The 12885-nt window shown below is 47.1% G+C and overlaps 1 protein-coding gene across 1 annotated transcript in view; it reads left to right on the forward strand.

Moving 5' to 3' along the window:
* The window catches only part of RNF216 (ring finger protein 216), a 63556-nt gene that overhangs the window by 20678 nt on the left and 29993 nt on the right, over nucleotides 1-12885 (forward strand). The window lies entirely within an intron of this gene.

The raw sequence follows: 12885 nt of genomic DNA on the forward strand, positions 1-12885 counted from the left end.
GTTCTCTGTGTGCTTTTCCTTGAGTCTGTTTATTTAGATTTGATTGTTACTTAGAGTTTAGCCCCACAGCTTGAGGAGAGAGCAGAGCCAAAGGTGGCACTCGCTTATGGCAGACCCCTGTAATTTCTCTCTGGTGGCAATGACCTCAAGGAGCGATTCCCATCCTCCTGTGTCTGTGTGAATGCGGCTTAGCAGAATTTCTTTGGGATGAGGAAGGAAAGGGAAATGCAGTGTCGAGGACCTTGCTGCATGTCTTACTGGGGGCGTTGGGAATGGAGCACTCGTGCCTGCGTACACTTTTGTCCAGATGCCTGTCTCCTGCTTGTCCGGGCTGGCAGAACGGTCTAAGACATCTTTTCATGACTCTGCCATCTTCCTCCTCAGCGCTGCATCCCTGAAACCTCCTGCTCTGGAGCTCTCAGCTTTTTCCTCCAGCTCGGTGCCTTCGCTGCACCCTTTTTAAACGAGTGGTGCGCATGGGAACACGCTCCGCTTTATCACTGCCAAAACCACAACAAATGGCAAGTTTCCGTCTGTCATCTCAGCTCGGCTCTGAGGCGCTCCGCGGCTGGGCAGGCGATTTTCATTTTTCTTCCATAAAAGGACATTGAAACTCGTCTGCAGCGGCGGTGCTCTGTGCCGCAGGCAGGGCGAGCGGCGATGCTATCGACGGCAGCGCCGGCAGTACTGCAGCGGCAGCGCCGGTGATTTCCGTATCGCTCCTCAAAGGGATGGGCAGGAGGGAGGGACCAAGGCCGAAGGTGGGGTTGAGGTGATTGTAGGCGGCAGATAACACCCCAGTAGATTTTATTGCCAAGTCCTAAAGGAAGATAGATAACAGGAGAGTGCTGCTGGTACAGCAAAGCCTTAAAAGTACAGTCCTGTGTGGGAAAAGTGCGCGTGTGCTAAACCACGTGGTCCGTCCCATCGAGGCACGTAGGGTCAAAGATGCATGGGGAGTGCTGAGAGCTGGGAGATCTTCTCATCCCTGGCTTTATGCTGGGCAAGATACTTACCTTTTTGGGGGGGGGCTGCAAGGCTAACAAGGGAAAGCCGCATGCCAGGGGCTCTCCCTGCTTCCCTGGAAGCTGGACGGTGTGTACCCACAGCTTGCTCCCTGGCTGAGAGGGAGCATCTAAGAAAGCCAGGGACCAGGAGTGAGTTGTCGCCCTTGGGGGAACTCCCATAGCTTGCTGTTTGGTGTATGCTTGGTCTGGGCCAGGAGCAGCTACAAGAACTGTGTGGTGCCAGCAGTAGCTTACTCCCTAAACATCCTTTTCCAGAGAGGAGGCACAATCATCAGCCCAGAATCCCTCCTTGCCTCGTCTATATACCTGCCACCCTTCCTCGGGACATGTAGAAAGGGGCTGTAGGAGCTCTGAGAATACCTCATCTGGAAAGAGGGTAGGAGCAGGCTGGGTTTGTTGCTGTGGTGGGGTGGAGAGACTCCACCAGTGGGACCTCAGGTGCTGCTGCTTTTACAAGGTCAAGTCTATTTATGCAGTGGTATGTGGAAATGCTTCACTTGATAAATGAGTCTGACAGAGGAGGAGAGGGCAAAGCCCAGCCTGGAAATGGACCTGAGGGAAGAGGTCAGTTTAAATGGGGTATCTGTCTCTTAGAGGAGGGGGGGGGGGAAGCTGCTGAAAGCAAGAACTCAAACTAGTCTCTTTAAAAATAGACCATGTAAGTCAGTGCAATTTCAAGCAACAAAGCTCACTCCTGTGCCTGCTTTCTGCCTTATATAGCAATATCCATCCAGTGAAAAGGCAATTCTCCCACTGTTTACTGACCAGTGAATACCTCTTTGTCAGGTCCATAAGAGGTAACGGTGCTATCTTCCCTTCGTAGCTTTGTCCTTTGTCGAGGAAAGGTCCAGAGGTAATAAGCTGGACACAATTTCATGTGGGGATGGAAACTTCAGCCTCAGCAGTCTCGTCTCGCCTTCTCTCCCTGGGCACAGCCTGCAACCATTTAGGCAAAGGAGCCATTGAAAGCAACCGCAAACCTGTGGTGGTCGGCGCAGACGTGCGATGACAATGTCTTTGGAGATAAACTGATGGACTCCACGAGGGGTTGGATAAGAGCACCGTGGGTGGGTGGTGCTGGAGTCTGAAAGGTCCTTGGCTGCCTTGAACGTGGCAAGTTGCTGGAGTGGTCCCGTAGCCAAACTGCTGGGGCTGGAAGGACCCTGAAGGCTGTAGTTGTGCTGAGGGTTTAGCAGAGGCTGAGACCTGCCACAAGCTGAGATGAGCTGTAAGTTTTGCTTTTTCCTCCTAGGTCCCTTTGAAAAAGAAATGGAGGAGTGGTGGTCTTCCATTTCACGCAGGGAACAAGAGAGGGAGTAATGTAAAGTGATTGCCCTAACATCGGGAAGAAATTCTAAACCCCTGTATGGACCAGAGTGCTCAGACTGCTTGATTCGTTTAATTTTTTTTAAACAGTGAAGTAACTTGGCCTCTGTCACTTGTCTGTCCTCACAACACGTAGCGATGCCACTGAGCTGAGACCGAGTCCCTGGTACTGCTGTGGGAGCTCAGTACAGGTATCCTTCATGGCAGCAGGGGCGAGTTTAAGGTTAAAACTCTGCCCCATGCTACTTGTATCTGCAGAGCATCGGAGCAGGGTTATCGTTTCGCTGCCGTAGTGGAAAAGGAGATTGGAGAGGATGGAAAAAGGCTGTTCCCAAACCAAATTAAAAACATTGTTCTGACCTTAGTCAAGAAGCTACATCTTTCCTCTCTTTCCTCCCCCTCACATTCCTGTCGTAGTAATCACTGATCTCTAACCTCAGCTTCATCTGCCACAGCTAACCACTTAAAAAATGCACTTAAAAAACCCCAACTCTCTGCGTACACCTCATCTTGCTGTACCGTAGCACTTCCAGGGCAGAGTTATCTTTGGAGGGGCGTGAGTCAGCAGAGGAGGTTTTGAATAGTACTCTTGTCAGGGCAGCTGATGACTGTCTCCTTTGGGCCAGAGCACTGAGATGGCCTAACCAGGCGTGTGTAGTGCAGGGAGGTGTTTTGCTTCTCCTTTCTGTTTGCACATAAACAGGTTTCAGCAGATGACCCAGTCATCAGACTTCCTGAGCTAATACAAGGCTGCTGCAGACGATGTCCATTTTGGAGGCTGTCAGTAGAGTTTGTTTCCTAATTTGGTCACAGCGTGCTCAGGGCTCGCCTGCTTTCCTTTTTTCTTTTTTTTTTTTTTAAAAACACCCATCCTTTTATATCATTGTCATGGAGGGGAAGCTGTTTGTATCGGAGAACCTCCAGCTCCTCTCACTTCCTCTCTGCGGAGGAAGTGATACTTGAAAGGTCTCTTTGAAAAAGCAATGCAGTTCTGAAACTGATCTTTCCAGTTCTGGGGTTTTTTTTTCCCCTTCCTTTGCCACTCTTTTGTGAGCTCATCTCAATGAGCCTGCTGGCTTTTTATCCCTTCTAGGCAGTCATCTGAGCCCTTAGTGCTAGAGGACTTTGGAATGGTTCTCTTAAGTGACAGAGGGAGCTGTGCTGCAGTTAAATAACAACATTGATAAGCTGATATATTGGAATATATATTGCAAGGGGGAGAGACCTGTGTGATTGCAGCTAATGGAAAGAGCACATGCTTTTTCTTTCATACATCATCACCACCAAGAGGCCTGGTACCATGTAGGAAGCTGTAAATGCCAAACGCTGGGAGAGGAATAGTGTGGCAGGTCAGCTCTGCTAAATGACCTTTAAAAGTTAGCTCATGTCTTGCAAATCCTCAAGAAAACTAGGGACCACCAACCCCTTTAGAAGATGCCTGCTTTTCGGTGTTGGACCAGAGTCAACCCCGAAGAAGACCCCCTGGCCTTGGAAGCGCAGGGAGACGCTGGGTTACCTACTCAAATCCAGCACTGATTTAGGGTCAGAGTACATGTCATAAACAGCTTCAGCAGAGCCTCAGGTTAAGGTGCACCAGGAGCAGCTTGATGACTGATGTTAAAGGTTTGGCTGTAGATGGGCAGGTACAGACTGGTCTCTGGAGAGAGGAAACTTCAGTGCGCGTCATGTGTTGGACACCGGGTTACCGGTGACCTCTGAAACGTGAGTAACGGAAAAATGGGAACACGAAGTGGTGAGGCAGCAAGTTTAGAGGGGGAGAGGGATGGTGAAACAGAAGTTTTCTTCTGATATAGTAAAAATCACCTCTATGTGTCATTCTCATATTATCTTCTAATTAGCCATGACTGACTCACTCACCACTTCCACCTGAAAGGAATGATGTGTTTTGAAGTATATGGTTTATAATCTCAGTAGGCTGGCATTTCTTCTCTCGCTTCTCCCTCCCCTTCCATTGCCCCCCAAAATGCATTCTCTTATTGCTTTTAACCTTCAAGCCTCTTTTCTTCTGCGCTCTCTCCGTTACTACTCTTGCATTATTAATGGACTGTAGCAATCCAGCCAGAACACTGACATTACTAATTACTACTTGTAACAGAGGAATGAGGAGCAAGATAGAAACTGGGTCAGGAAATGTTGTCATCATAAAACGATAGTATCGGAACTGGGGAGCAGAACTCTTTGTACGGCAGGTTTGCATTGGAAACGGCCTCCTTCACCTGGTAGCATACCTGTGCACGTTCACCGCGCACATCCTCCTTGCTTATTTGCCGCCTGCAAGCGGGAAGACGCATCTCGCACTCACGAAAAGGTTAATGGACCTCTGATTTCCCAGAGCAGAGGAGCGGAGTGATACGTTGTGTTCTGCCTGGTAGCACTTCAAGCATCACAAAATTCATGTGCTCTTCATTGCTGGCGCTGTAGTAGGAAGCCCCTTCCCTTGTTGGTGTCAAAGGCTGAGGAAGCATAAGTGTCTGCATTTATTTTTGCATTCAGTGTAGAGCCTGTCACGCTCGATGCATTCAGATTGTCCTTGGTGTAGCACCAAGGGCATCCTATAGCAGCAAACAGCTCTCCATGCTCCATGTAAGAGAATATGGCCGCTATGAAATCAGAACGAGAACGTTATTTTGGGGATGCAGCAATTAACCTGTGAATACTGGGCTGCTGTAAGCATAAGGAATTGCCTGTCTTTCCTGCTTCTGGTTAATGGAGCTGTGCTTCTTCACTCAATTGGGCAGAGCATCCCCTTAGGAATCAGGCATCCCTTGGAGGCTTTGCATGAACAGTTGTGCTGTTGCGTTAGCTGGCTCCTTGAGAGACGGGCAAGTGTGAAAGGGGAAGTGTCATTTACTGCAAAACATATTGACTCTTATGGTAAGTGACAGTTAGAGAAAGTAATCTCTTTAAACACGTGCTGTCGTTGTATTCTTCTTCGAAATAGTTAAAACAGCCGAAATACATAGGTAAGCGCTAAAACACAAATACAAAATTGGTTAACATGTGCTGGCAAAAGACTGAAGTCCATCTCCCAAAAAGATGCTTTAAAAGAGAAAAGGCAAACTGAAGCCTAATCTCTCCCAGAGTCACTACACAGTCTCCCCACTCACAAGCTGGGAGGCTCATATAAATTTGCTTAATGAGGGGGTGAGAGGATGTCTCTCGGCGAGATGGCTGGCTCAAGGCAGCAGACTTACTCTCGGAGACAGGGGAAGGGGCTGTGTGTTTCTTCCCTCTCTGTGTTGCTGGTGCCAGTACGCGTGACCGCCTATGCGTGCATCAGTTGGGTGGCACTGCTTTTGGATGAATATGGGGAAGCATCAAAGCAATTTGCGCTCAGTCCCTGCTAGGCGGTCGTGCATCCACATAAACTAGTAGCGTGCTTCATTTATATTCTCGACAAAGCCGGGAGCCCGGCACACGAGAGCAGCATGACTCCCTCGCAAGTCAGATGGTAACTCACACAAAGCGAGCTGGATATTTAGGCTGGGCAGACGTGACAATATCCCCTTTCAAAGATTATCCTTTAAACTGTCCTAGTCACACACGCCTTTGGCGCCTGCCTGAGCCTTTTGTAAGGATGAACAGTATTTAAAGAGAGGCTGGCTACTCTAATCTCTTCTCCGTGGGCTGAAAAATCTGTCCTGCTGTAGCTAGCCAACTTTATTTCTCTAACTGATCGTAGTAAGTGTAGGGCTTTTAAATCCTGGCTCATATTTTATCCGTGGTGTTGGTGGGGCTGCCTGTAATCTTGAAGTGAGCCCAAAGCAGAGCTTTGCTAGTGCAGCTTAGGGCGTTTGAGGGAGAGCAGACATTCCTGTTAAGTGGGAGCTGATGATAGGCAGTAATTTCTACTATGTATTTAATAAAGCCATTGTGAAGCTGGAGAGGTCTAGAGTTTATGACCCCAGTATCCTTTTTTTTTTTTAAAAAGGCAGGTCCTGATTTGCCATTAAAACTGAGCGTTGTCAGTAAGGCAAATGCTTTCTCTGGCCAAAATTTCATGTGCACATATTTAATTAAAAGGTGACGGGGTTAATGAAGCTTTGAGTGCATAAGGCCTCATTCCCTGAATTTAGTTTTCTTTAATTGCTCCAGAGATTGAAATTCCCAGCTGTGGTTGTCCCCTAACATGTGAATTAAGGAACTGGAAAGGGACAATTTGAACTGTCTCACTCAGTACTAGCTTCTTCCTCTTCTACTGATTTCTCATCTCTTTGGTTGAAAGAGGATTAGATAAAAACGCTTTAAGTCAGCGTTTTAGCTTTACGGTGGAATTGGTAAAGCTGCGAGCTGCCGACACCTTGGACACTGGGGACCAGGTGAAAAACAGGGAGTGTTTGTGCAGATCGCGTCACTCATCCCTAATGTATTACAGAAGATCAAAAGCAAATACGGTTTTTATTCCCTTCCCATCCCAATACACGTTCAGCATCAGTGAGGTTGGGTTGACTGAATTGCCTGCCGCAGCCCAAATCAAACCAGCCTTCATCAGTGTGCAGTTTAAAAAAAAAAGGTGGTTTTGGGGTTGGATTTCTTGCTTAAACAAGCAAACACAGGGGCGTTTGAATAGTGTTTTTAGTGCCCAAGATATCTGTGAGAAGAATCAAGGTCTTTTTGTGGTCCTCTGGTGTTAACTGTTGCGTGAGCTCATAGTCCAACCTCTGCAAAGCTCTGTAAAAGGGTGAGAATCTAAAATGCAGCAAGTCCATGTAGCAGTGAAATGATCAGTGATGGAAACAGCCGATCATGTTCCTGACTTCATTATAATAAGAACTTACGACTCTTGATGAATGTCCCTATATGTGGTGCGCTCTGTCTCTATTTGTGACAGATGCGGTCAAATATTTCAAGGCTACTGTATGTTTTTGTGTCCTCATGGGCTTGTTTAGCAACTGTAGCCTTGACTAGATGGTGAACAGAAAAGAAAGCTTCCAGCAGCAATAGAAGACATTGGGGGTTAATTTAATGCACATCTAACATTGGAAGAATGGGAGCAACAAACGTTGTAGGGTTTTGCCACAGGTTTGACTCCTTTTGGAGGTCTTATTTTCCCAAGGATTTTTGACAGCTATGTAGTAGCATCCCCTCGATCCGGTGGAGGCTTGCCATAACCAGCCAGCATGTAGTACTGATAAATCAGCAGCCCCTACGTGAAGAGGCATTTCAGAGCTGTCAGGCTTTCCCAGTAAGGAGCTGGTGGCTGCTGGTAAGCTGTGGTGTATAAGGTGGTGCCTGGGGTACGTTTGGGGCCCTGGGGGGATTATTTTGGATGACCTCTGCTTTGCTCTCAGGAAGGTATCTGGTCTCCTCCGGTTGCTGCAGGAAGAGCCACCCTGCAGGTACCCCTGCCCCGGCGGTGGAGCCGGAGGGGTGTGAGGGTGGCTTTGGCACCCAGCACCCTGGTGACATGCATTTGGAGAGGTGGTACAGAGAGAGGTGCCCTCCACGTGTGAGCTCTAACCTGCATTAATCAGCCGTATCCATTGAATCTCTCTGCCTGAACATATGAATCCATAAAACCATTGGGGGTTAAAAGATTTAATTCTTTTCTGGCATTCTTTAATTCTTCCTTATTTCCGATCAGGCTGTTCAGCTGGAGTCCGCACAAATACCTCTCTCAAGCTTACACTTCTGGCCTGAAGAAAACCACTTTCTTTGCTACTGCATAACACCTCTCCTGCGCCTTGATGGTTTAAGTCACCTCTGCCCTGCCGAATAACTAATGGCCAGGTCGTCATGACGGGGGCCGGGAGGTCCAGGGCCTGGCCCATGTGCGGCTGCTCCTCCTGCCGTGGGCTCGGGGAGTAGAGGTGATGCTTAAGTGGTCTCCGTGCTGCTACCAGTGTAAACAGAGCAGATGTTTCCCCGAGTCGGGGGAGCATTAATGGAATGCATTGGCCCCGGCTGATGTAAAACATCGCTGCGAGTTTTGGGGATGAGGTCAGCGGTACTGAAAGCTGATGGGAGTTTAATGTCGAGTCTGCCTCTCTGAGCCGAGGGGTCAACCGAGAAAGCCGCGGCTAATGGAAATGCAAGTACGCTTGTCATAAATCAGTGCCAAAATACTGAACAGGCATAGCTGCTGCTGGGTCCTGCAGCCAGCGACGTTTCTGTAACCACCCATTAGCTATTCAGTGGCTGCTTTCCTCACCGGCTGCTCCTCGTGTTAGTGTTTGACTTTAGAAGGGACAAAGAGAGGCTGAAAACGGAGGGTTTGGGGAAAGCTTTACCTCCGTGTGCTGGGAAAGCCCTGCCTGCTCCACCGCCTTCCCCCTGGTGTTCGCGGGGTCCCATGCTTACTGCATCCCACCGTTTGGGGAATGGCAGGAGGGCAGCTGGGATCTTGTTTTAAACAAGTTGTCCTTCTGGTGAAAGGAGATGGATTGTGTTTCTGCCACAAGGTTGCTAGGAAGTCCTGAGGCATCCAGGAAAGCGTTGAGAGGCAGGAGGCAAAGCAGGCTTGGCACTGCTTAGAGATCATATGGTTTTTTTAAAAACAAACAAATCTTGTAAAAAGTAAAGAGCAGCATTTTTCTAGACAATGAAAAGTCATTTTGGTCTCCAGACCAACCAACATATTTCCTGTAAAGCTGGACACTGTAATGTACCATTTGCCAACAAGATAAGATGGTCGTATTTGTTCAGTGATTTATCCTCTGTGAAGCTAATCTGAAAGAATGCTTTATTGCTCTATTTATTTTTTCAAAAGAAGCTTCTTTGACCTCATTTTTTGTGCTGGGACTGTGCATGCCTTTAAGCTAAATCTCAAAGCCCAGTCGAAATTGGAGTCTGTCTTCAGGGTTGCTGCTTAAAACACAATACCCATGGGCTGTTAGTGGCAGAGATGCCATTCAGAAGCCAAGAGGTGAGCATCTCTTCCCCAAGGCCTTTTCTGTGTTGAAAAGCCTTGCCACGATATCCAGCCTCATACAAACCAACAAAGCTGGTCTGCAGCTAGAAGGTTTTTTGGGTTTGTTTTGGTTTTTTTTCCCTTTCTGAATCTTCCTTAAAGGGCAGAGGTTAAAACAAAGCAGATGCTCTTGGATGGTGTCTCTGCTCTGCTAAGAGGCAGTTGCTGTAAGAGGCCTTGGCTCTTGGCACGTGAAATGAGGATGCTACCTCCTATTTGCAAGCGGATGTCAGGCTTAATTAAAAAAAACAATCTGAAAGAGCCAGATGATCCCCTTGAGTGGGGCGAGAGAGGGGTATCGGTGGTGTTATTGCATTACCTCTATCCTAAAGTTTGTGTGTGCAATTATCCATGTAAGTAAAACCTGAAAGTGCCCCCTTACTGCATGTTCTCCCCAAACAAGGGAAAGGATTACAGCCGTCAGAGTGGCCTGCAAAGAGAGGCACGGGTCTTTCAGGTAGCTGGAAGCCGTGCCAGTTTGTGTGTTTGCTGGTAGCCTGCTACTATATTTAGTTTCTCTTGGCTTCCCAGAATGAACGCATTGAACCTTTCTAGATATGGAGATAGGCACAACACCAGCCAGCTTGCCAACTTCTTGGCTTTATAGTTGTTTTCAGCCTCGGTCCTTGCCGTTCCCGTGTTGGGGGTAGAGGATGGTTAGATGAGGTTATGTGAATGAGAGTTGGTTTTGTAGCTGTTCTGCCTGCATGTGAAACCTGGGGTATTTTTTAAGAAAAGTTTCTTTTTGGAGTATTTTGTTTTCCTGTGACTTTATCCCTCTGTGGTGTATTTCAGGTGTGCAGAGCAAAGAACAGGCACTTTGCAGGAGTCATTAGGTAACTTTTCCAGTTTTGTACTACAAACGAGCGCACAGATATTTTCAGAGGCAAACTTCTTTTACTGTAAGAGATGCCTGTCTTGAATAATTCTGACCTACCCATGTAATTAAATGAAGCATTTTTTTCTCCTGGAACTTTATTCTGGTTGCAGCTGTTGTACAAGCTATAGATTTCTAGATTTGTGTCAGAAAACCATGACTTCAGACCACTGGGATTTTTGTGGGTGGGTGAAAGTGATAACAGATTAATGAGTTTTACTTAGCATCTCCATCTGCCAGACTAAACCATGTTCTGCATAGGAGACTTAACACAGCTGTTTTGAGCTGGTCCTCTAAAAGCGAATCACCCTTTACCTACTCAAAGCTGACCCCTGATCTAAAAAAACAAGCACTGCTCTTTCGAAAGTCAGGGCCTTATATATAATTATATTTACTTTCCTTTTCCTGATCCAAGCGCTGTGATGAACTCAAAGTGTGCAAATGAGGAAAAGCGATGACACGGAGAAATGCAGGTGATCCCCTAAGGACCAGGTACAAGCCCCGGGTACTCGCCAAACACGTGGATCGGGTTCCTTGTCTGAAATTTGAACTCCTACGTGTTGCTGTGACACTTGCAATTGCCTTCCTTATGTTTTACCTCCGTAAGTAGATAAATTAAAACGTGTCGTATAAAAGCAGTTATCTCGGTCCCAGGGTGGGTGACTCATACCAGAGGAAAATGACTGGCAAGCGGTTGCTGTGCGTGGCCATATGTGTAAAAGTGTACGCGCTTTCTCCAGTTGCGCTTGGCTCAAATCTCTGTCGCTGCGAGGGGCAGCCTTAAAGTCCAGCTGCGAGCAGAGCCAGGGTGAGGAATGAGATGACATGATCAGGCAAAAGCTGCTGTGCATTAGCTGTAGCTGTTAGCTTTTCTGTTCCCTTCTGTGAGCTCTGAAAGTTAAATGGGGATGAAGCAGCTGCTGAATAAGAGACGTGTTATCCTTCGCCTGCATCCGTTTGTATGTAGCAAGTTGCCATGGCTAAGACACCAATCAATTATTGTTATTTTGAAATCGAGGATTATTCTTCAGCTTTTTTTTATAGAAAGGTGTATCTGTTATCTCCAGTGTCCAGAAAGTATCTGCAGAAGCAAGTGTTGATGTTAGTGTGTGTGTGTTGTGTGCCTGCACATACACACTCCCCCGCCGTTCCTGCATACCCTTTCTCTGATTTTTTCATTGCCTGCATACCCTTTCTCTGATTTTTTTCATTGCCTGCAAGACTGGATAAACAGCCCCAACCCTGAAGAGCCCAAAGGTGCTGGGGAGTTGGAGGGTGTGAGGGAAAGGGTGGCTTGGCTGATTTGGCTATGTAAAACTGAAAGGTATTTACTCAACGCATTGGGTGGACTGTTCTTGTATGTAATGAGTTGTGCAACTGCACAGCTGTACCCAAACAGACCGAGGTCCTCTGACTTGTCTCCCACATGGACTTGTTACAACTGCTTGTCAGGAAGATGCAAAATTCCTGTGATCTGTTTGCATGTGTTACTCCAGACTGTTCTCTGCTCAGAGTGCCTCTCTGTTGGGAGTATCAGTGAGCCTTCTCACTGGTTCCTGTGGGCTTGATAACAGATGCTATCCTAAAAAGTTGGACTGGTAAGTTCCTCTGAAGTACCTCACATCACTGTGGAGAAGTGAAAGCAAGCCACACAATTACCAGGATAGCTGCTGCAGTCTTTGGACTTGCATGGGTAGCTGCTGCAGTCCTTGGACTTGCACGCTGGGGCGTGTAGAGTCAGAGAAAGATCGTATTTTCTTTATATTATGGCATTAGTGACACCAAGTGTTTTGCTCTGATTCTTAGTCAAGAATGACAAGAAGCTAGAAGACCCTTAGAAAAAGTTTAAAAGTATTCTCTGCAGTCTAGAAATCCTGCCTTACAGTAAGACGTTAAAGCTAACTCTTTAAAGAGAAATGTTGAGATCACTTGGTAAGTCTGCAAATGTACGCCTTCAGAGATGTATGTAACATCTTAAATGTAACAGGTAATGATAAGATGGTATTAAAAGTCTAAAAGGTAAAGCTGGTTGAAAACTTGTGCTTTGAGTCAGCCTGGAGCTTTTGGATCAAGTTGGGTATCTTGATTGAGAAGGACTTAGTTGTAAATGGAATTTTTTTTTTATAGGGAATAGATGCTTTTTATAGGAATCCCTACTTTAATGGTCACTTCTGGCTTCACTCTGGGTTGAAGTCTATTGCTTTAACATCGTTACAATCTGTAGCCCCACCATTTCAAGCTGTGATTCAGCTCGATTGTCCAGGCTAAGCCAGACTAGGTGTGAACAGACGCGGCTGGCTGACAGCCAAGGAGCCGAAGAATTGCAAGAAGTGGTAGCCTGGATTCAATAGGTAATGCTCTCCCGGGGATGGTGCGCTGTGTTAATTAGCGCTACCAGGGGAGAGACAACCTTGGAACACGTGTGATTCAAAGGCCACGGGACAAACTCAAAGAAGAAAAATTTATGGAGAGTCATTAGACGAAGTACCACCAATGGTGCAGAAAGTCCATTGCCCACAGGGAGCAGCATGCCGGAGCAGCATGCCTGCCCTCTCCGTAGGGTCAGGTCTAGATGGACTTCTAGTGTAAGATACCATGCTAGGTCACGCTAATTTTGCTGGTGGAGAAAACTAACACCGTCTTGATATTCAGAAATAAGAGATCTGTATGAAAAGGGCTGTAGGTCGTCACTGTGTCTAAACCTCCTCTTTTGGCCTGAACTC

This window comes from Gavia stellata, chromosome 18, assembly GCF_030936135.1.
Source record: "Gavia stellata isolate bGavSte3 chromosome 18, bGavSte3.hap2, whole genome shotgun sequence".
Lineage (NCBI taxonomy): Eukaryota > Metazoa > Chordata > Aves > Gaviiformes > Gaviidae > Gavia > Gavia stellata.